Here is a 22692-nt window from a genome sequence, read left to right on the forward strand (position 1 = left end):
GAGCTGATAAAAATGTTGATATGGATGTTATTTTTTTTCTGACTGCGATTTCAAAACCATGCACCAGAATTCACTTCTTTCAACTCAGTAATGCATTTTGGATGTGTACCTAGAGTTTAAAGCAGAAAAACAGGAACTTTTAGAATTTTCATTTTTTGACCAAAACGACAGGACCGGAGCTGATAAAAATGTTGATATGGATGTTATTTTTTTTCTGACTGCGATTTCAAAACCATGCACCAGAATTCACTTCTTTCAACTCAGTAATGCATTTTGGATGTGTACCTAGAGTTTAAAGCAGAAAAACAGGAACTTTTAGAATTTTCATTTGTTGACCAAAACGACAGGACCGGAGCTGATAAAAATGTCTATATGGATGTTATTTTTTTTCTGACTGCGATTTCAAAACCATGCACCAGAATTCACTTCTTTAAACTCAGTAATGCATTTTGGATGTGTACCTAGAGTTTAAAGCAGAAAAACAGGAACTTTTAGAATTTTCATTTTTTGACCAAAACGACAGAACCGGAGCTGATAAAAATGTTGATATGGATGTTATTTTTTTTCTGACTGCGATTTGAAAACCATGCACCAGAATTCACTTTTTTAAACTCAGTAATGCATTTTGGATGTGTACCTAGAGTTTAAAGCAGAAAAACAGGAACTTTTAGAATTTTCATTTTTTGACCAAAACGACAGGACCGGAGCTGATAAAAATGTTGATATGGATGTTATTTTTTTTCTGACTGCGATTTCAAAACCATGCACCAGAATTAACTTCTTTCAACTCAGTAATGCATTTTGGATGTGTACCTAGAGTTTAAAGCAGAAAAACAGGAACTTTTAGAATTTTCATTTGTTGACCAAAACGACAGGACCGGAGCTGATGAAAATGTTAATATGGATGTTATTTTTTTTCTGACTGCGATTTCAAAACCATGCACCAGAATTCACTTCTTTCAACTCAGTAATGCATTTTGGATGTGTACCTAGAGTTTAAAGCAGAAAAACAGGAACTTTTGAATTTTCATTTTTTGACCAAAACGACAGGACCGGAGCTGATAAAAATGTTGATATGGATGTTATTTTTTTTCTGACTGCGATTTCAAAACCATGCACCAGAATTCACTTCTTTAAACTCAGTAATGCATTTTGGATGTGTACCTAGAGTTTAAAGCAGAAAAACAGGAACTTTTAGAATTTTCATTTTTTGACCAAAACGACAGGACCGGAGCTGATAAAAATGTTGATATGGATGTTATTTTTTTTCTGACTGCGATTTCAAAACCATGCACCAGAATTAACTTCTTTCAACTCAGTAATGCATTTTGGATGTGTACCTAGAGTTTAAAGCAGAAAAACAGGAACTTTTAGAATTTTCATTTGTTGACCAAAACGACAGGACCGGACCTGATAAAAATGTTGATATGGATGTTATTTTTTTTTCTGACTGCGATTTCAAAACCATGCACCAGAATTCACTTCTTTCAACTCAGTAATGCATTTTGGATGTGTACCTAGAGTTTAAAGCAGAAAAACAGGAACTTTTAGAATTTTCATTTTTTGACCAAAACGACAGGACCGGAGCTGATGAAAATGTTGATATGGATGTTATTTTTTTTCTGACTGCGATTTCAAAACCATGCACCAGAATTCACTTCTTTCAACTCAGTAATGCATTTTGGATGTGTACCTAGAGTTTAAAGCAGAAAAACAGGAACTTTTAGAATTTTCATTTTTTGACCAAAACGACAGGACCGGAGCTGATAAAAATGTTGATATGGATGTTATTTTTTTTCTGACTGCGATTTCAAAACCATGCACCAGAATTCACTTCTTTAAACTCAGTAATGCATTTTGGATGTGTACCTAGAGTTTAAAGCAGAAAAACAGGAACTTTTAGAATTTTCATTTTTTGACCAAAACGACAGGACCGGAGCTGATAAAAATGTTGATATGGATGTTATTTTTTTTCTGACTGCGATTTCAAAACCATGCACCAGAATTCACTTCTTTCAACTCAGTAATGCATTTTGGATGTGTACCTAGAGTTTAAAGCAGAAAAACAGGAACTTGTAGAATTTTCATTTGTTGACCAAAACGACAGGACCGGAGCTGATAAAAATGTCTATATGGATGTTATTTTTTTTCTGACTGCGATTTCAAAACCAAAACGACAGGACCGGAGCTGATAAAAATGTTGATATGGATGTTATTTTTTTTCTGACTGCGATTTCAAAACCATGCACCAGAATTCACTTCTTTCAACTCAGTAATGCATTTTGGATGTGTACCTAGAGTTTAAAGCAGAAAAACAGGAACTTTTAGAATTTTCATTTGTTGACCAAAACGACAGGACCGGAGCTGATAAAAATGTTGATATGGATGTTATTTTTTTTCTGACTGCGATTTCAAAACCATGCACCAGAATTCACTTCTTTCAACTCAGTAATGCATTTTGGATGTGTACCTAGAGTTTAAAGCAGAAAAACAGGAACTTTTAGAATTTTCATTTTTTGACCAAAACGACAGGACCGGAGCTGATAAAAATGTTGATATGGATGTTATTTTTTTTCTGACTGCGATTTCAAAACCATGCACCAGAATTCACTTCTTTCAACTCAGTAATGCATTTTGGATGTGTACCTAGAGTTTAAAGCAGAAAAACAGGAACTTTTAGAATTTTCATTTGTTGACCAAAACGACAGGACCGGAGCTGATAAAAATGTCTATATGGATGTTATTTTTTTTCTGACTGCGATTTCAAAACCATGCACCAGAATTCACTTCTTTAAACTCAGTAATGCATTTTGGATGTGTACCTAGAGTTTAAAGCAGAAAAACAGGAACTTTTAGAATTTTCATTTGTTGACCAAAACGACAGGACCGGAGCTGATAAAAATGTTGATATGGATGTTATTTTTTTTCTGACTGCGATTTCAAAACCATGCACCAGAATTCACTTCTTTCAACTCAGTAATGCATTTTGGATGTGTACCTAGAGTTTAAAGCAGAAAAACAGGAACTTTTAGAATTTTCATTTTTTGACCAAAACGACAGGACCGGAGCTGATAAAAATGTTGATATGGATGTTATTTTTTTTCTGACTGCGATTTCAAAACCATGCACCAGAATTCACTTCTTTAAACTCAGTAATGCATTTTGGATGTGTACCTAGAGTTTAAAGCAGAAAAACAGGAACTTTTAGAATTTTCATTTGTTGACCAAAACGACAGGACCGGAGCTGATAAAAATGTTGATATGGATGTTATTTTTTTTCTGACTGCGATTTCAAAACCATGCACCAGAATTCACTTCTTTAAACTCAGTAATGCATTTTGGATGTGTACCTAGAGTTTAAAGCAGAAAAACAGGAACTTTTAGAATTTTCATTTTTTGACCAAAACGACAGGACCGGAGCTGATAAAAATGTTGATATGGATGTTATTTTTTTTCTGACTGCGATTTCAAAACCATGCACCAGAATTCACTTCTTTCAACTCAGTAATGCATTTTGGATGTGTACCTAGAGTTTAAAGCAGAAAAACAGGAACTTTTAGAATTTTCATTTTTTGACCAAAACGACAGGTCCGGAGCTGATAAAAATGTTGATATTGATGTAATTTTTTTTCTGACTGCGGTTTCAAAACCATGCACCAGAATCAACTTCTTTCAACTCAGTAATGCATTTTGGATGTGTACCTAGAGTTTAAAGCAGAAAAACAGGAACTTTTAGAATTTTCATTTTTTGACCAAAACGACAGGACCGGAGCTGATAAAAATGTTGATATGGATGTTATTTTTTTTCTGACTGCGATTTCAAAACCATGCACCAGAATTCACTTCTTTCAACTCAGTAATGCATTTTGGATGTGTACCTAGAGTTTAAAGCAGAAAAACAGGAACTTTTAGAATTTTCATTTTTTGACCAAAACGACAGGACCGTAGCTGATAAAAAATGTTGATATGGATGTTATTTTTTTTCTGACTGCGATTTCAAAACCATGCACCAGAATTCACTTCTTTAAACTCAGTAATGCATTTTGGATGTGTACCTAGAGTTTAAAGCAGAAAAACAGGAACTTTTAGAATTTTCATTTTTTGACCAAAACGACAGGACCGGAGCTGATAAAAATGTTGATATGGATGTTATTTTTTTTCTGACTGCGATTTCAAAACCATGCACCAGAATTCACTTCTTTAAACTCAGTAATGCATTTTGGATGTGTACCTAGAGTTTAAAGCAGAAAACAGGAACTTTTAGAATTTTCAGTTTTTGACCAAAACGACAGGACCGGAGCTGATAAAAATGTTGATATGGATGTTATTTTTTTTCTGACTGCGATTTCAAAACCATGCACCAGAATTCACTTCTTTCAACTCAGTAATGCATTTTGGATGTGTACCTAGAGTTTGAAGCAGAAAAACAGGAACTTTTAGAATTTTCATTTTTTGACCAAAACGACAGGACCGGAGCTGATAAAAATGTTGATATGGATGTTATTTTTTTTCTGACTGCGATTTCAAAACCATGCACCAGAATCAACTTCTTTCAACTCAGTAATGCATTTTGGATGTGTACCTAGAGTTTAAAGCAGAAAAACAGGAACTTTTAGAATTTTCATTTTTTGACCAAAACGACAGGACCGGAGCTGATAAAAATGTAGATATGGATGTTATTTTTTTTCTGACTGCGATTTCAAAACCATGCACCAGAATTCACTTCTTTCAACTCAGTAATGCATTTTGGATGTGTACCTAGAGTTTAAAGCAGAAAAACAGGAACTTTTAGAATTTTCATTTTTTGACCAAAACGACAGGACCGGAGCTGATAAAAAATGTTGATATGGATGTTATTTTTTTTCTGACTGCGATTTCAAAACCATGCACCAGAATTCACTTCTTTCAACTCAGTAATGCATTTTGGATGTGTACCTAGAGTTTGAAGCAGAAAAACAGGAACTTTTAGAATTTTCATTTTTTGACCAAAACGACAGGACCGGAGCTGATAAAAATGTTGATATGGATGTTATTTTTTTTCTGACTGCGATTTCAAAACCATGCACCAGAATCAACTTCTTTCAACTCAGTAATGCATTTTGGATGTGTACCTAGAGTTTAAAGCAGAAAAACAGGAACTTTTAGAATTTTCATTTTTTGACCAAAACGACAGGACCGGAGCTGATAAAAATGTAGATATGGATGTTATTTTTTTTCTGACTGCGATTTCAAAACCATGCACCAGAATTCACTTCTTTCAACTCAGTAATGCATTTTGGATGTGTACCTAGAGTTTAAAGCAGAAAAACAGGAACTTTTAGAATTTTCATTTTTTGACCAAAACGACAGGACCGGAGCTGATAAAAAATGTTGATATGGATGTTATTTTTTTTCTGACTGCGATTTCAAAACCATGCACCAGAATTCACTTCTTTAAACTCAGTAATGCATTTTGGATGTGTACCTAGAGTTTAAAGCAGAAAAACAGGAACTTTTAGAATTTTCATTTTTTGACCAAAACGACAGGACCGGAGCTGATAAAAATGTTGATATGGATGTTATTTTTTTTCTGACTGCGATTTCAAAACCATGCACCAGAATTCACTTCTTTAAACTCAGTAATGCATTTTGGATGTGTACCTAGAGTTTAAAGCAGAAAACAGGAACTTTTAGAATTTTCAGTTTTTGACCAAAACGACAGGACCGGAGCTGATAAAAATGTTGATATGGATGTTATTTTTTTTCTGACTGCGATTTCAAAACCATGCACCAGAATTCACTTCTTTCAACTCAGTAATGCATTTTGGATGTGTACCTAGAGTTTAAAGCAGAAAAACAGGAACTTTTAGAATTTTCATTTTTTGACCAAAACGACAGGACCGGAGCTGATAAAAATGTTGATATGGATGTTATTTTTTTTCTGACTGCGATTTCAAAACCATGCACCAGAATCAACTTCTTTCAACTCAGTAATGCATTTTGGATGTGTACCTAGAGTTTAAAGCAGAAAAACAGGAACTTTTAGAATTTTCATTTTTTGACCAAAACGACAGGACCGGAGCTGATAAAAATGTTGATATGAATGTTATTTTTTTTCTGACTGCGATTTCAAAACCATGCACCAGAATTCACTTCTTTAAACTCAGTAATGCATTTTGGATGTGTACCTAGAGTTTAAAGCAGAAAAACAGGAACTTTTAGAATTTTCATTTTTTGACCAAAACGACAGGACCGGAGCTGATAAAAATGTTGATATGGATGTTATTTTTTTTCTGACTGCGATTTCAAAACCATGCACCAGAATTCACTTCTTTAAACTCAGTAATGCATTTTGGATGTGTACCTAGAGTTTAAAGCAGAAAAACAGGAACTTTTAGAATTTTCATTTTTTGACCAAAACGACAGGACCGGAGCTGATAAAAATGTTGATATGGATGTTATTTTTTTTCTGACTGCGATTTCAAAACCATGCACCAGAATTCACTTCTTTCAACTCAGTAATGCATTTTGGATGTGTACCTAGAGTTTAAAGCAGAAAAACAGGAACTTTTAGAATTTTCATTTGTTGACCAAAACGACAGGACCGGAGCTGATAAAAATGTCTATATGGATGTTATTTTTTTTCTGACTGCGATTTCAAAACCATGCACCAGAATTCACTTCTTTAAACTCAGTAATGCATTTTGGATGTGTACCTAGAGTTTAAAGCAGAAAAACAGGAACTTTTAGAATTTTCATTTGTTGACCAAAACGACAGGACCGGAGCTGATAAAAATGTTGATATGGATGTTATTTTTTTTCTGACTGCGATTTCAAAACCATGCACCAGAATTCACTTCTTTCAACTCAGTAATGCATTTTGGATGTGTACCTAGAGTTTAAAGCAGAAAAACAGGAACTTTTAGAATTTTCATTTTTTGACCAAAACGACAGGACCGGAGCTGATAAAAATGTTGATATGGATGTTATTTTTTTTCTGACTGCGATTTCAAAACCATGCACCAGAATTCACTTCTTTCAACTCAGTAATGCATTTTGGATGTGTACCTAGAGTTTAAAGCAGAAAAACAGGAACTTTTAGAATTTTCATTTTTTGACCAAAACGACAGGTCCGGAGCTGATAAAAATGTTGATATTGATGTAATTTTTTTTCTGAATGCGGTTTCAAAACCATGCACCAGAATCAACTTCTTTCAACTCAGTAATGCATTTTGGATGTGTACCTAGAGTTTAAAGTAGAAAAACAGGAACTTTTAGAATTTTCATTTTTTGACCAAAACGACAGGACCGGAGCTGATAAAAATGTTGATATGGATGTTATTTTTTTTCTGACTGCGATTTCAAAACCATGCACCAGAATCAACTTCTTTCAACTCAGTAATGCATTTTGGATGTGTACCTAGAGTTTAAAGCAGAAAAACAGGAACTTTTAGAATTTTCATTTTTTGACCAAAACGACAGGACCGGAGCTGATAAAAATGTTGATATGGATGTTATTTTTTTTCTGACTGCGATTTCAAAACCATGCACCAGAATTCACTTCTTTCAACTCAGTAATGCATTTTGGATGTGTACCTAGAGTTTAAAGCAGAAAAACAGGAACTTTTAGAATTTTCATTTTTTGACCAAAACGACAGGACCGGAGCTGATAAAAAATGTTGATATGGATGTTATTTTTTTTCTGACTGCGATTTCAAAACCATGCACCAGAATTCACTTCTTTAAACTCAGTAATGCATTTTGGATGTGTACCTAGAGTTTAAAGCAGAAAAACAGGAACTTTTAGAATTTTCATTTTTTGACCAAAACGACAGGACCGGAGCTGATAAAAATGTTGATATGGATGTTATTTTTTTTCTGACTGCGATTTCAAAACCATGCACCAGAATTCACTTCTTTAAACTCAGTAATGCATTTTGGATGTGTACCTAGAGTTTAAAGCAGAAAACAGGAACTTTTAGAATTTTCAGTTTTTGACCAAAACGACAGGACCGGAGCTGATAAAAATGTTGATATGGATGTTATTTTTTTTCTGACTGCGATTTCAAAACCATGCACCAGAATTCACTTCTTTCAACTCAGTAATGCATTTTGGATGTGTACCTAGAGTTTGAAGCAGAAAAACAGGAACTTTTAGAATTTTCATTTTTTGACCAAAACGACAGGACCGGAGCTGATAAAAATGTTGATATGGATGTTATTTTTTTTCTGACTGCGATTTCAAAACCATGCACCAGAATCAACTTCTTTCAACTCAGTAATGCATTTTGGATGTGTACCTAGAGTTTAAAGCAGAAAAACAGGAACTTTTAGAATTTTCATTTTTTGACCAAAACGACAGGACCGGAGCTGATAAAAATGTTGATATGGATGTTATTTTTTTTCTGACTGCGATTTCAAAACCATGCACCAGAATTCACTTCTTTAAACTCAGTAATGCATTTTGGATGTGTACCTAGAGTTTAAAGCAGAAAAACAGGAACTTTTAGAATTTTCATTTTTTGACCAAAACGACAGGACCGGAGCTGATAAAAATGTTGATATGGATGTTATTTTTTTTCTGACTGCGATTTCAAAACCATGCACCAGAATTCACTTCTTTAAACTCAGTAATGCATTTTGGATGTGTACCTAGAGTTTAAAGCAGAAAAACAGGAACTTTTAGAATTTTCATTTTTTGACCAAAACGACAGGACCGGAGCTGATAAAAATGTTGATATGGATGTTATTTTTTTTCTGACTGCGATTTCAAAACCATGCACCAGAATTCACTTCTTTCAACTCAGTAATGCATTTTGGATGTGTACCTAGAGTTTAAAGCAGAAAAACAGGAACTTTTAGAATTTTCATTTGTTGACCAAAACGACAGGACCGGAGCTGATAAAAATGTCTATATGGATGTTATTTTTTTTCTGACTGCGATTTCAAAACCATGCACCAGAATTCACTTCTTTAAACTCAGTAATGCATTTTGGATGTGTACCTAGAGTTTAAAGCAGAAAAACAGGAACTTTTAGAATTTTCATTTGTTGACCAAAACGACAGGACCGGAGCTGATAAAAATGTTGATATGGATGTTATTTTTTTTCTGACTGCGATTTCAAAACCATGCACCAGAATTCACTTCTTTCAACTCAGTAATGCATTTTGGATGTGTACCTAGAGTTTAAAGCAGAAAAACAGGAACTTTTAGAATTTTCATTTTTTGACCAAAACGACAGGACCGGAGCTGATAAAAATGTTGATATGGATGTTATTTTTTTTCTGACTGCGATTTCAAAACCATGCACCAGAATTCACTTCTTTCAACTCAGTAATGCATTTTGGATGTGTACCTAGAGTTTAAAGCAGAAAAACAGGAACTTTTAGAATTTTCATTTTTTGACCAAAACGACAGGTCCGGAGCTGATAAAAATGTTGATATTGATGTAATTTTTTTTCTGACTGCGGTTTCAAAACCATGCACCAGAATCAACTTCTTTCAACTAGAGATGTGCGGGCTCGGATATCAGAGATCCGAGCCCCCACGGACGTCATCATTCCGAGCCCGATTCCGAGCAGCGCTCGGAGATTCCCGCCTGACTCGGTCCGTCCGCGTGATTAGAACGTCATCTCCCGGCGTCGGATTTCGCGAGGCTTTATAAGCAGCTGCCGCGCCCCCGCCATCTTCACTCCAGTTAAGTAGTGGGTTGGGAGAGGGTGTGTTGGTGCTGCTGCTGGGGCTTAAACTTGAGCTTGTCCTTGAGCTTTTGCAATCGCTGGTGCTGTCTCTCAGTGCTGCTGTGTAGTAGTCTAACTGTGTACTTGTAGTACTACTGTCTCCTCTGTGCGGTCTACCTCTGGTGTGCTGTGCTGCCTGTAATTGATTATTTTATTTGCTGGGGCTGTCTCCCTCAGTGCTGCTGTGTACTCTGTTCTCAGCTTAGGACAACAGTCTAACTGTGTACTTGTAGTACTACTGTCTCCTCTGTGCGGTCTACCTCTGGTGAACTGTGCTGTAATTAATTATTTTATTTGCTAGGGCTGTCTCCCTCAGTGCTGCTGTGTACTATGTTCTCCTCTGCTTAGGAGAACAGTCTAACTGTGTACCTGCCTGTAGTACTGTCTCCTCTGTGCTGGGGCATACCTCTGGTGCTGTGCTGTGCCATTTATTATATATATAATTATTAATTAATTATATTAAATATAAATATATATATAGTCCACTGGTGCTGCACTGCTGCCTGCACTGAATCTGCCAGTCTGGCGGTCTGTGGTCTGGGGCTCACTGGCTAATAAATAATTAAATACTGCCTGCCTAATAAATAATTAAATACTGCCGTATATCTCTACCTTTGTGGTCTGGGGCTCACTGCCTATACTGCCGTATGTACCGTCTGGTCTGGGGCTCACTGGCTAATAAATAATTAAATACTGCTGTATATCTCTACCTTTGTGGTCTGGGGCTCACTGGCTATACTGCCGTATGTACCGTCTGGTCTGGGGCTCACTGGCTAATAAATAATTAAATACTGCCTGCCTAATAAATAATTAAATACTGCCGTATATCTCTACCTTTGTGGTCTGGGGGTCACTGGCTATACTGCCGTATGTACCGTCTGGTCTGGGGCTCACTGGTTAATAAATAATTAAATACTGCCTGCCTAATAAATAATTAAATACTGCCGTATATCTCTACCTTTGTGGTCTGGGGCTCACTGCCTATACTGCCGTATGTACCGTCTGGTCTGGGGCTCACTGGCTAATAAATAATTAAATACTGCCGTATATCTCTACCTTTGTGGTCTGGGGCTCACTGGCTATACTGCCGTATGTACCGTCTGGTCTGGGGCTCACTGGCTAATAAATAATTAAATACTGCCTGCCTAATAAATAATTAAATACTGCCGTATATCTCTACCTTTGTGGTCTGGGGGTCACTGGCTATACTGCCGTATGTACCGTCTGGTCTGGGGCTCACTGGTTAATAAATAATTAAATACTGCCTGCCTAATAAATAATTAAATACTGCCGTATATCTCTACCTTTGTGGTCTGGGGCTCACTGCCTATACTGCCGTATGTACCGTCTGGTCTGGGGCTCACTGGCTAATAAATAATTAAATACTGCCGTATATCTCTACCTTTGTGGTCTGGGGCTCACTGGCTATACTGCCGTATGTACCGTCTGGTCTGGGGCTCACTGGCTAATAAATAATTAAATACTACCGTATATCTCTACCTTTGTGGTCTGGGGCTCACTGGCTATACTGCCGTATGTACCGTCTGGTCTGTGGCTCACCGGCTAATAAATAATTAAATACTGCCTGCCTAATAAATAATTAAATACTGCCGTATATCTCTACCTTTGTGGTCTGGGGCTCACTGGCTATACTGCCGTATGTACCGTCTGGTCTGGGGCTCACTGGCTAATAAATAATTAAATACTGCCATATATCTCTACCTTTGTGGTCTGGGGCTGACTGGCTATACTGCCGTATGTACCGTCTGGTCTGGGGCTCACCGGCTAAAAAATAATTAAATACTGCCTGCCTAATAAATAATTAAATACTGCCATATATCTCTACCTTTGTGGTCTGGGGCTGACTGGCTATACTGCCGTATGTACCGTCTGGTCTGGGGCTCACTGGCTAATAAATAATTAAATACTGCCGTATATCTCTACCTTTGTGGTCTGGGGCTCACTGGCTATACTGCCGTATGTACCGTCTGGTCTGGGGCTCACCGGCTAATAAATAATTAAATACTGCCTGCCTAATAAATAATTAAATACTGCCGTATATCTCTACCTTTGTGGTCTGGGGCTCACTGGCTATACTGCCGTATGTACCGTCTGGTCTGGGGCTCACTGGCTAATAAATAATTAAATACTGCCATATATCTCTACCTTTGTGGTCTGGGGCTCACTGGCTATACTGCCGTATGTACCGTCTGGTCTGGGGCTCACTGGCTAATAAATAATTAAATACTGCCTGCCTAATAAATAATTAAATACTGCCGTATATCTCTACCTTTGTGGTCTGGGGGTCACTGGCTATACTGCCGTATGTACCGTCTGGTCTGGGGCTCACTGGTTAATAAATAATTAAATACTGCCTGCCTAATAAATAATTAAATACTGCCGTATATCTCTACCTTTGTGGTCTGGGGCTCACTGCCTATACTGCCGTATGTACCGTCTGGTCTGGGGCTCACTGGCTAATAAATAATTAAATACTGCCGTATATCTCTACCTTTGTGGTCTGGGGCTCACTGGCTATACTGCCGTATGTACCGTCTGGTCTGGGGCTCACTGGCTAATAAATAATTAAATACTACCGTATATCTCTACCTTTGTGGTCTGGGGCTCACTGGCTATACTGCCGTATGTACCGTCTGGTCTGTGGCTCACCGGCTAATAAATAATTAAATACTGCCTGCCTAATAAATAATTAAATACTGCCGTATATCTCTACCTTTGTGGTCTGGGGCTCACTGGCTATACTGCCGTATGTACCGTCTGGTCTGGGGCTCACTGGCTAATAAATAATTAAATACTGCCATATATCTCTACCTTTGTGGTCTGGGGCTGACTGGCTATACTGCCGTATGTACCGTCTGGTCTGGGGCTCACCGGCTAAAAAATAATTAAATACTGCCTGCCTAATAAATAATTAAATACTGCCATATATCTCTACCTTTGTGGTCTGGGGCTGACTGGCTATACTGCCGTATGTACCGTCTGGTCTGGGGCTCACTGGCTAATAAATAATTAAATACTGCCGTATATCTCTACCTTTGTGGTCTGGGGCTCACTGGCTATACTGCCGTATGTACCGTCTGGTCTGGGGCTCACCGGCTAATAAATAATTAAATACTGCCTGCCTAATAAATAATTAAATACTGCCGTATATCTCTACCTTTGTGGTCTGGGGCTCACTGGCTATACTGCCGTATGTACCGTCTGGTCTGGGGCTCACTGGCTAATAAATAATTAAATACTGCCATATATCTCTACCTTTGTGGTCTGGGGCTCACTGGCTATACTGCCGTATGTACCGTCTGGTCTGGGGCTCACTGGCTAATAAATAATTAAATACTGCCTGCCTAATAAATAATTAAATACTGCCGTATATCTCTACCTTTGTGGTCTGGGGGTCACTGGCTATACTGCCGTATGTACCGTCTGGTCTGGGGCTCACTGGTTAATAAATAATTAAATACTGCCTGCCTAATAAATAATTAAATACTGCCGTATATCTCTACCTTTGTGGTCTGGGGCTCACTGGCTATACTGCCGTATGTACCGTCTGGTCTGGGGCTCACTGGCTAATAAATAATTAAATACTGCCATATATCTCTACCTTTGTGGTCTGGGGCTGACTGGCTATACTGCCGTATGTACCGTCTGGTCTGGGGCTCACCGGCTAAAAAATAATTAAATACTGCCTGCCTAATAAATAATTAAATACTGCCATATATCTCTACCTTTGTGGTCTGGGGCTGACTGGCTATACTGCCGTATGTACCGTCTGGTCTGGGGCTCACTGGCTAATAAATAATTAAATACTGCCGTATATCTCTACCTTTGTGGTCTGGGGCTCACTGGCTAATAAATAATTAAATACTGCCATATATCTCTACCTTTGTGGTCTGGGGCTCACTGGCTATACTGCCGTATGTACCGTCTGGTCTGGGGCTCACCGGCTAAAAAATAATTAAATACTGCCTGCCTAATAAATAATTAAATACTGCCATATATCTCTACCTTTGTGGTCTGGGGCTGACTGGCTATACTGCCGTATGTACCGTCTGGTCTGGGGCTCACTGGCTAATAAATAATTAAATACTGCCGTATATCTCTACCTTTGTGGTCTGGGGCTCACTGGCTATACTGCCGTATGTACCGTCTGGTCTGGGGCTCACCGGCTAATAAATAATTAAATACTGCCTGCCTAATAAATAATTAAATACTGCCGTATATCTCTACCTTTGTGGTCTGGGGCTCACTGCCTAAATACTGCCGTATATCATTATCTACCTGTCTGGTCTGGGGCTCTCTGCCTAATACTGACGTACCTGTCTGGTGTGTGGCTCACTGCCTAATACTGCTGTATCTGTATAACTGCCTGCTGGTGCATACTCACTGACATATATAATTGCACACCAGTGGCGCTGTTCTGTGACATAACTCCACAATAATAATGGAGATCCAAAATATGGAGGTTAACAAACAAAGGAAAGATGAAGATGCACTTCCTCATAGTTCTGAAGCTGCTGCCACTAGTCATGACATAGGCGATGAAATGCCAACAACGTCGTCTGCCACGGCCGATGCCCAGTGTGAAGGCAGAGGGCATGTACAATTGAAACCAAACTTCCGTAAAAGGAATAAAACTATGAAATGTAAATCGTTGGAAGAGAAACTTAAACTTGGCAATATGCCATTTACGACACGGAGTGGCAAGGAACGTCTAAGGCCATGGCCTAACTTCATGACTAGTGGTGCAGCTTCAGATGACGAGGAAAGTCCTCCTCCTCCTCTCTCCCCGCCCAATAGGAAATCAAAGAGAGTTAGGCTGACACCGACTCAAAAAAGTCTGACAAAATTTCTGAAAAAGAAACAGAAAAAAATTCAGAAAATAAATCTGGAAATAACTCATCCTTCTAAAGACATATCCCAAATCCCCACAGAGAGTCCGAGGGTGGCGGTGGTTGTGATGCCGGACCTTCCTATCACTGTACGTGAAGAGGTGGCTCCTTCCACCATTTGCAGTATGCCCTCTGCATATGCTGGAAGGATGACCCACAGTCTAGTTCCAGATTTTATTAGTGAAGATGATGTTGTACACCAGGAGGAGGATATTGATGTAGCTGTCACTGAGGAGGAAGTTGTCGAGGAGGATGGAGACTTGGTTTGCTTAAATGACGCACCAGGGGGGAAGGAGGCACCTGTGGTGGAAAAAGTTGTTGTCCATGGGATGAAAAAGCCCATCGTCATGCCTGGACAAAGGACCAATAAATCCACCTCTGCGGTCTGGAATTTTTTTTATCCGCATCCGGACAACAAAAGTATTGCCATTTGTAGCTTATGTAAAACTCCAATAAGCAGGGGTAAGGATCTTGCCCACCTAGGGACAACCTCCCTTCAACGTCACCTAAAGAAGCGTCATGGTTCAGTGTTTAGTCCAGAAAGTGCGGCTAGCAGTCCAGCGACACCTAAATCACTTGGTCCTCCTTTTGGAGCCAAATGCCTGAAAAGCACACCACCAACTCCCTCCTCGACAAATTCCTCCTCGATCCGGATAGGGGGGAGTCCTGCAGTCCATCTCACCTGCATGAATGACTCCATAGATTCCTCCGGAGGATCCTGCAGCACTACGCCTACTACTACTACTACTGCCGCTGCTGCTGCTGCTCCTGGAAGTCAGAGGGGAAGTCAGTCATCATCCCAGAGGGGAAGTCGTAAGACCGCTACGTCTTTCACTAAGCAATTGACCGTCCAACAGTCATTTTCCATGAGGATGAAATACGACAGCAGTCATCCTATGGCAAAGCGGATAACTGCGGCCTTGACAGCTATGTTGGTGTTAGACGTACGTCCGGTGTCCGCCATCAATGGAGTGGGATTTAAACGGTTGATGCAGGTATTGTGTCCCCGGTACCAAATCCCGTCTAGATTCCACTTCACTAGGCAGGCGATACCCGCGATGTACAGGGAGGTCAGAAAAAGTGTCCTCAGTGCCCTGAAAAATGCGGCTGTACCCACTGTACACTTAACTACAGACATGTGGACAAGTGGATCAGGGCAAACTAAGGACTATATGACTGTGACAGCCCACTGGGTAGATGCATCGCCTTCCGCAGCAGCAGCATCTCCTGCATGTCAGCTCCTTCTTAGGCAGGCTACGCTGTGTATCACCGGTTTCAAGAAGAGGCACAACGCCGACAACCTCTTAGAGAAACTGAGGGAAATCATCTCCCTGTGGCTTACCCCCCTTAGACTCTCCTGGGGATTTGTGGTGTCGGACAACGCCAGTAACATTGTGCGGGCATTAAACATGGGCAATTTCCAGCACGTGCCATGTTTTGCCCACACAATAAATTTGGTGGTGCAGCATTTCATAAAAAATGACAGGAGTGTGCAGGAGATGCTTGCGGTGGCACGCAAAATTTGCGGACACTTTCGGCATTCTGCCACAGCCTGCCGAAGGCTGGAGCGGGAGCAAAAACTCCGCAACCTGCCCTGCCATCAGCTGAAACAAGAGGTGGTGACGCGCTGGAACTCCACCCTCTATATGCTGCAGAGGATGGAGGAGCAGCAAAAGGCCATTCAAGCCTACACAGCCACCTACGACATAGGCAGAGGAGCGGGGCTGCACCTGACTCAAGCGCAGTGGAGGCTGATTTCCGTGTTGTGCAAGGTTCTACAGCCGTTTGAAGTAGCCACACGTGAAGTCAGTTCCGACACTGCCTGCATTAGTCAGGTGATTCCCCTGATCAGGCTGTTACAAAAGCAGCTGGAGAAAGTGAAGGAGGAGCTAAAGCGGAGCGATTCCGCAAAGCATGTCGCTATTGTGGATGAAGCCCTCCATACGCTTTGCCAGGATACGAGGGTGGTCAGTCTGTTAAAGTCAGAGGAATACATTTTGGCCACAGTGCTCGATCCTCGGTTTAAAGCGTATGTTGTGTCTCTGTTTCCGGCGGACACAAGTCTACAAAGGTGCAAAGACCTGCTGGTCAGGAGATTGTCATCTGAAGGGGACCGTGACATGGCCCCAGCTCCTCCTTCATTTTCTCCCCCACCTGTGCCTGTGAGGAAACAGCTGCGATTTCCCACACAACCCGCTGGCGGGGATGCAGGGCAGGCAGGAGGGAGTTTGGACATCTGGTCTGGACTCAAGGACCTGCCAACGATTGCTGACATGTCTACTGTCGGTGCATTGGATGCTGTCAACATTGAAAAAATGGTGGATGATTACTTTGGTGACAGCATCCAAGTAGACATGTCAGACAGTCCTTACCTGTACTGGCAGGAAAAAAAGGCAGTTTGGAAACCCCTGTACAAACTGGCTCTATTTTACCTGAGTTGTCCCCCCTCCAGTGTGTACTCCGAAAGAGTATTCAGTGCAGCGGGGAACCTGGTCAGTGAGCGGCGAAGGAGGTTGCTCCCGAAAAATGTTGAGAAAATGATGTTTATAAAAATGAATTATCACTTATTCAATGAAGAGCAGGAATTGCCTCCAGAGATTATAACGGGACCTGTGATTGTGGAGTCCAGTGGGGACGAATTGATAATCTCTGAGAATGAGGAAGTACACACTGAAGGGGGCGAGGAATCAGAGGAGGAGGAGGAGGAGGATGATGATGATGATGATGAGTGACGATGACATCTTGTTACTGTAGAGCCAGTTTATACAGGGAGATATTATGAATTGTTTTATTTTTTTGTGGGGGCCCAAACAAACCAATCATTTCAGCCACAGTTTTGTAGGCCCTGTCGCTGAAATGTTTGGTTTGTTAAAGTGTGCATGTCCTATTTTCGCAACATAAGGGTGGGTGGGAGGGCCCAAGGACAATTCCATCTTGCATCACCATTCATTATTCCTACTGCTGAGAGTCATTCATATGTGGGACTTGTCTTTTCAATGCATACAACTGTTTGCATTCCACTTGATTGCTGCACCTTCATGGGTGAGAATGTGATCTCCCTGACCTGGGGGACTCAGGGCTGGGGCAGGAAGGCTCAATTACACTTCTTTTTTTGGGCGGCTAACCTTTTTTTACCTGTCTGGTCTGGTGCCCACTGCTGAGAGTCATTTTTAATGAGGGTATTGTCTTTCAAATGCATATAGCTGTTTGCATTCCACCTCATTGCTGCACCTTCATGGGTGAGAATGTGATCTCCTTGACCTGGAGGAGTCAGGACTGTTGCCGGAAGGCTCAATTACACTTATTTTTGGCCGGCTACACTTTTTTTTACCTGTCTGGTCTGGTGCCCACTGCTGACAGTCATTTTTAATGAGGGTATTGTCTTTCAAATGCATATAGCTGTTTGCATTCCACCTCATTGCTGCACCTTCATGGGTGAGAATGTGATCTCCTTGACCTGGAGGAGTCAGGACTGTTGCCGGAAGGCTCAATTACACTTATTTTTGGCCGGCTACACTTTTTTTTACCTGTCTGGTCTGGTGCCCACTGCTGACAGTCATTTTTAATGAGGGTATTGTCTTTCAAATGCATATAGCTGTTTGCATTCCACCTCATTGCTGCACCTTCATGGGTGAGAATGTGATCTCCTTGACCTGGAGGAGTCAGGACTGTTGCCGGAAGGCTCAATTACACTTATTTTTGGCCGGCTACACTTTTTTTTACCTGTCTGGTCTGGTGCCCACTGCTGACAGTCATTTTTAATGAGGGTATTGTCTTTCAAATGCATATAGCTGTTTGCATTCCACCTCATTGCTGCACCTTCATGGGTGAGAATGTGATCTCCCTGACCTGGGGGACTCAGGGCTGGGGCAGGAAGGCTCAATTACACTTCTTTTTTTGGGCGGCTAACCTTTTTTTACCTGTCTGGTCTGGTGCCCACTGCTGAGAGTCATTTTTAATGCACATCAGGGTCAGGATCAGGCACATCATAATTAATAATCAATCAATCATAATCAATCAATCATAATCAATCAATCTATCATAATCAATCAATCATAATCAGAATCAAGCCTGGGCGGCTGCAATTAAAGTTCTTTGTGGGCGGCTAAAGTTTTTTTTAGTTTTCCAGTTACTGCAGTTTTATACATAGCTTGGTTTTTGTAAGTTGAAGACTTGTCAGTGCAATTTTCTTTTACAATATCCTTTATCTTTGCATGGACTTTGTGTATTTGGTTAGCATTCTGAGGTGTACACTGACTGCCTTCACCTTGAGCATGATCAGTTTCTGAAGCGGCAAAAATCCTTTTGTTTTGAAGATAGTCACTTTCTTTGCCGTTAGTTGTACAGGCTGACCTACTAACAGACACAGTTGCTTCGGAACAAGTTGTTGGAAATTTTTTAGGAGATAAAGCTGTACAAACCTTCTGGCCCCCCTTTTCAATTTTTAATTGATTTGCAAACATTTTGTAGTATTTGTCATATGTGCATAGCCTTTTAGAGAGAACTGCTTTTTCCTCATCAGATAACCTTTGTAATGATTTGACCTTCGCATCTCTCTCCTTTTTATTTAATGACAAGAACGATGAATACTTCTTTAATTTCTTCATCAACTGTTCTTTATTCATGAAATGGTCCGATAAAGCCTTTCCTCAAAACTTAAGTAAAGTTATGTTTCCTTGATAATACTTTCACAGCTCACAAAATTCTCATCACTGGCTTCCTTTTCTTTGCCACTTGATACCTTGTTTTCACAATAAAGATTGATTTATTTTTGATGACCAGTTGGGTACAATTAGTTACACATCTTTTTGGGCGGCTAAACTTTTTTGGGGGAGGCTGCATTTAAACTTCTTTGGGGGCGGCTGCAATTAAACTTCTTTGGGGCACAGGGGCACAGGGGGTATCCTGTAGTGGGCTGCCACACATTTTTTTAAATATGGATCTTTCAGCACAGAGACAAACTGCACATCAGGGTCAGGATCAGCCAGGTTGTTAAACGGGGTTTCGACCACTGTTGGAGCACTCCTCTTAAAGTAATCTTTTCACGAGCGTCCATCACTTTGATAGGCTTGTCTCCTGCCATGATCTGTTGCTTATTCGAATTCAGCATTTCACGGGCGTCCTGCACTTTACCCCTTATGCGGAAGCGAGCATCTTTGGCCACCAACTTTTCACGGGCATCTTTTATCCCTAGTTTTTGGCGTGCATCAGTCACACCAATTTTCTGACGAGCATCAAATGTTCTCTGAAAACTGGTGGCAAGTGGACGATTGTTCACAGATGGTTGGAGTCTGGATCTCACGTTTCCTATACCTCCCCTGTTACTGACCCTGCGGTACATCCCGGTGCCCACGGACATTCCCCGTTTCCTGATCAGTTCATCCAGCGACACGTCGGCCATATTCCTCCAACCACACAGCTGCTATATCTAATTTGATAAAAATAAAAATAATACTTGTGCTGTGTGGGACTGTAAAAAAGAATTCCATGCTGCTTGTGCACTGACGTCTGCCACTGAGTGCCACGGCCGAACAGTACCTAATAAGAAAATTAATTATTATAAATTCTGCTGGTGCACAATACTAGTATTGCTGACGTATCTACCTGTCTTGTGCCTAGTACTACTGTCTTATCTACCTGTCTGGTGCCTAGTACTGCCATATCTACCGTCTGGTCTGGGGCTCACTGCCTAATACTGCCGTATCTACCTGTCTGATCTGGGGCTCACTGCCTAATACTGCTGTACCTGTCTGGTCAGGGGCTCACTGCCTAATTTTTTTTGGAGCCTTGAGACTTTTAGGGATGCTGTACTAGCCGACACCTTTAGGTGGACTCTGGTCTGTCTTGTATCAAGCACAGTGGTCTCATGTGCATGAGATTGTTCTCTGTCCTCTTTTAAAATTGTGTCACCATCTTTATGGGTGAGAATGTGATCTCCCTGACTTGGGGGAGTCAGGGCTGGGGCAGGAAGGGTACAGGCTGAGTGGGGGTAGGGCACCCTTGTACTCTGCTGCTTTTGCCGGCTCCGGCCGGTAGCGTCTCCCTGGTGTCTCCCTGGTGTCCCTGGTGTCTCCTCCGGCACAGTTTCATTTCACCTCTGACCTCTCCTTTTGCGCTCCTGTGCCAGTGCCCCTGTAACTGTGTGGTGCAAAATAGTACCTGAATCTGGAGCTGATTACGGCGGCAGCTTCTGGATTCCTCACGGCTTCCCTCTTGCCTCCCTCATGATGCTGGCTGCTGGCTCTCTCTGTGTGCGCTGCTGTCCATCACCGCCGGGTCTCCTGCACGGAAACGCTGCCCGGCTCTCTCCTCTCTAGCGGGTCTCACTTCTGCACGCTTCCAGGCTGCGCACTCTGCTGCTCTCCTCTCTGTGGATCTTTAGGGTGCCCAGCCTGTCTTCTCTCTCTAAGCACGTGTCATCCTCTCTCACGCTGCTGCAAACCCTCCTCCGGCACAGTTTCATTTCACCTCTGACCTCTCCTTTTGCGCTCCTGTGCCAGTGCCCCTGTAACTGTGTGGTGCAAAATAGTACCTGAATCTGGAGCTGATTACGGCGGCAGCTTCTGGATTCCTCACGGCTTCCCTCTTGCCTCCCTCATGATGCTGGCTGCTGGCTCTCTCTGTGTGCGCTGCTGTCCATCACCGCCGGGTCTCCTGCACGGAAACGCTGCCCGGCTCTCTCCTCTCTAGCGGGTCTCACTTCTGCACGCTTCCAGGCTGCGCACTCTGCTGCTCTCCTCTCTGTGGATCTTTAGGGTGCCCAGCCTGTCTTCTCTCTCTAAGCACGTGTCATCCTCTCTCACGCTGCTGCAAACCCTCCTCCGGCACAGTTTCATTTCACCTCTGACCTCTCCTTTTGCGCTCCTGTGCCAGTGCCCCTGTAACGGTGTGGTGCAAAATAGTACCTGAATCTGGAGCTGATTACGGCGGCAGCTTCTGGATTCCTCACGGCTTCCCTCTTGCCTCCCTCATGATGCTGGCTGCTGGCTCTCTCTGTGTGCGCTGCTGTCCATCACCGCCGGGTCTCCTGCACGGAAACGCTGCCCGGCTCTCTCCTCTCTAGCGGGTCTCACTTCTGCACGCTTCCAGGCTGCGCACTCTGCTGCTCTCCTCTCTGTGGATCTTTAGGGTGCCCAGCCTGTCTTCTCTCTCTAAGCACGTGTCATCCTCTCTCACGCTGCTGCAAACCCTCCTCCGGCACAGTTTCATTTCACCTCTGACCTCTCCTTTTGCGCTCCTGTGCCAGTGCCCCTGTAACAGTGTGGTGCAAAATAGTACCTGAATCTGGAGCTGATTACGGCGGCAGCTTCTGGATTCCTCACGGCTTCTTCCGGAGAACCTGTGGCAGGGAATGGCACAACCCAAGGAGAACCCACAAAAGACAAGGCTACTACGGCTAGCAGCAACAAATATTTATTTAAAGGAGATATGTAAATGGGTTGCTGCAATACACTCACGTACTTATGCAAAACAGTCACTTTATATCATTCAGTAATTAAAGCTATAACTAATCAATGACCAGATTAAAGAGAGAACGATTACGCAATAAATTACATCACAACAATAACAATATGACAGAATAATATTACGTCACAACATGTCCGCCAAGTGGCGCTATGCACCCTATATACACTGCGCGGTAGTCCCTGGTGCAAAACAACACAGTTCCTGAATTTGAATAACGGTCCCGCGAAGGAAATCCTCACAAGGTGATTAGGCCATAACTTAGTGTGCACACTACTTTTATGTATAACAAAAGTGATCAAAAATCCTCTCTAAGAGGGGCAGGCAGATTCCCATCCCTTAGGGCAATCTCCTGTATCAGAGGCAAACAGGCAGTCCTGTTAGTGGGGGTATCCAACACCCCAGTACCTGAACAATCAGCTGCAGTTGCCAGCTCCTGCTGGTCACGACTCCTGGCTGGCCACTGCCTGTCTTGGGTGCTGTGTGGTCCTCTGGGTGACTCCCAGATGGGCGGCAATGTCCCTCTCTGCCTAGTTCCGTGCTGTAGGTCTCTGCAGTCACTCCTACTGGGCTCTATCTCCCTTCACATGCTGCTCAC

The sequence above is a fragment of the Crinia signifera genome, chromosome 11 (assembly GCF_055691185.1).
Source record: "Crinia signifera chromosome 11, ASM5569118v1, whole genome shotgun sequence".
In the NCBI taxonomy this organism is placed as follows: Eukaryota; Metazoa; Chordata; class Amphibia; order Anura; family Myobatrachidae; genus Crinia; species Crinia signifera.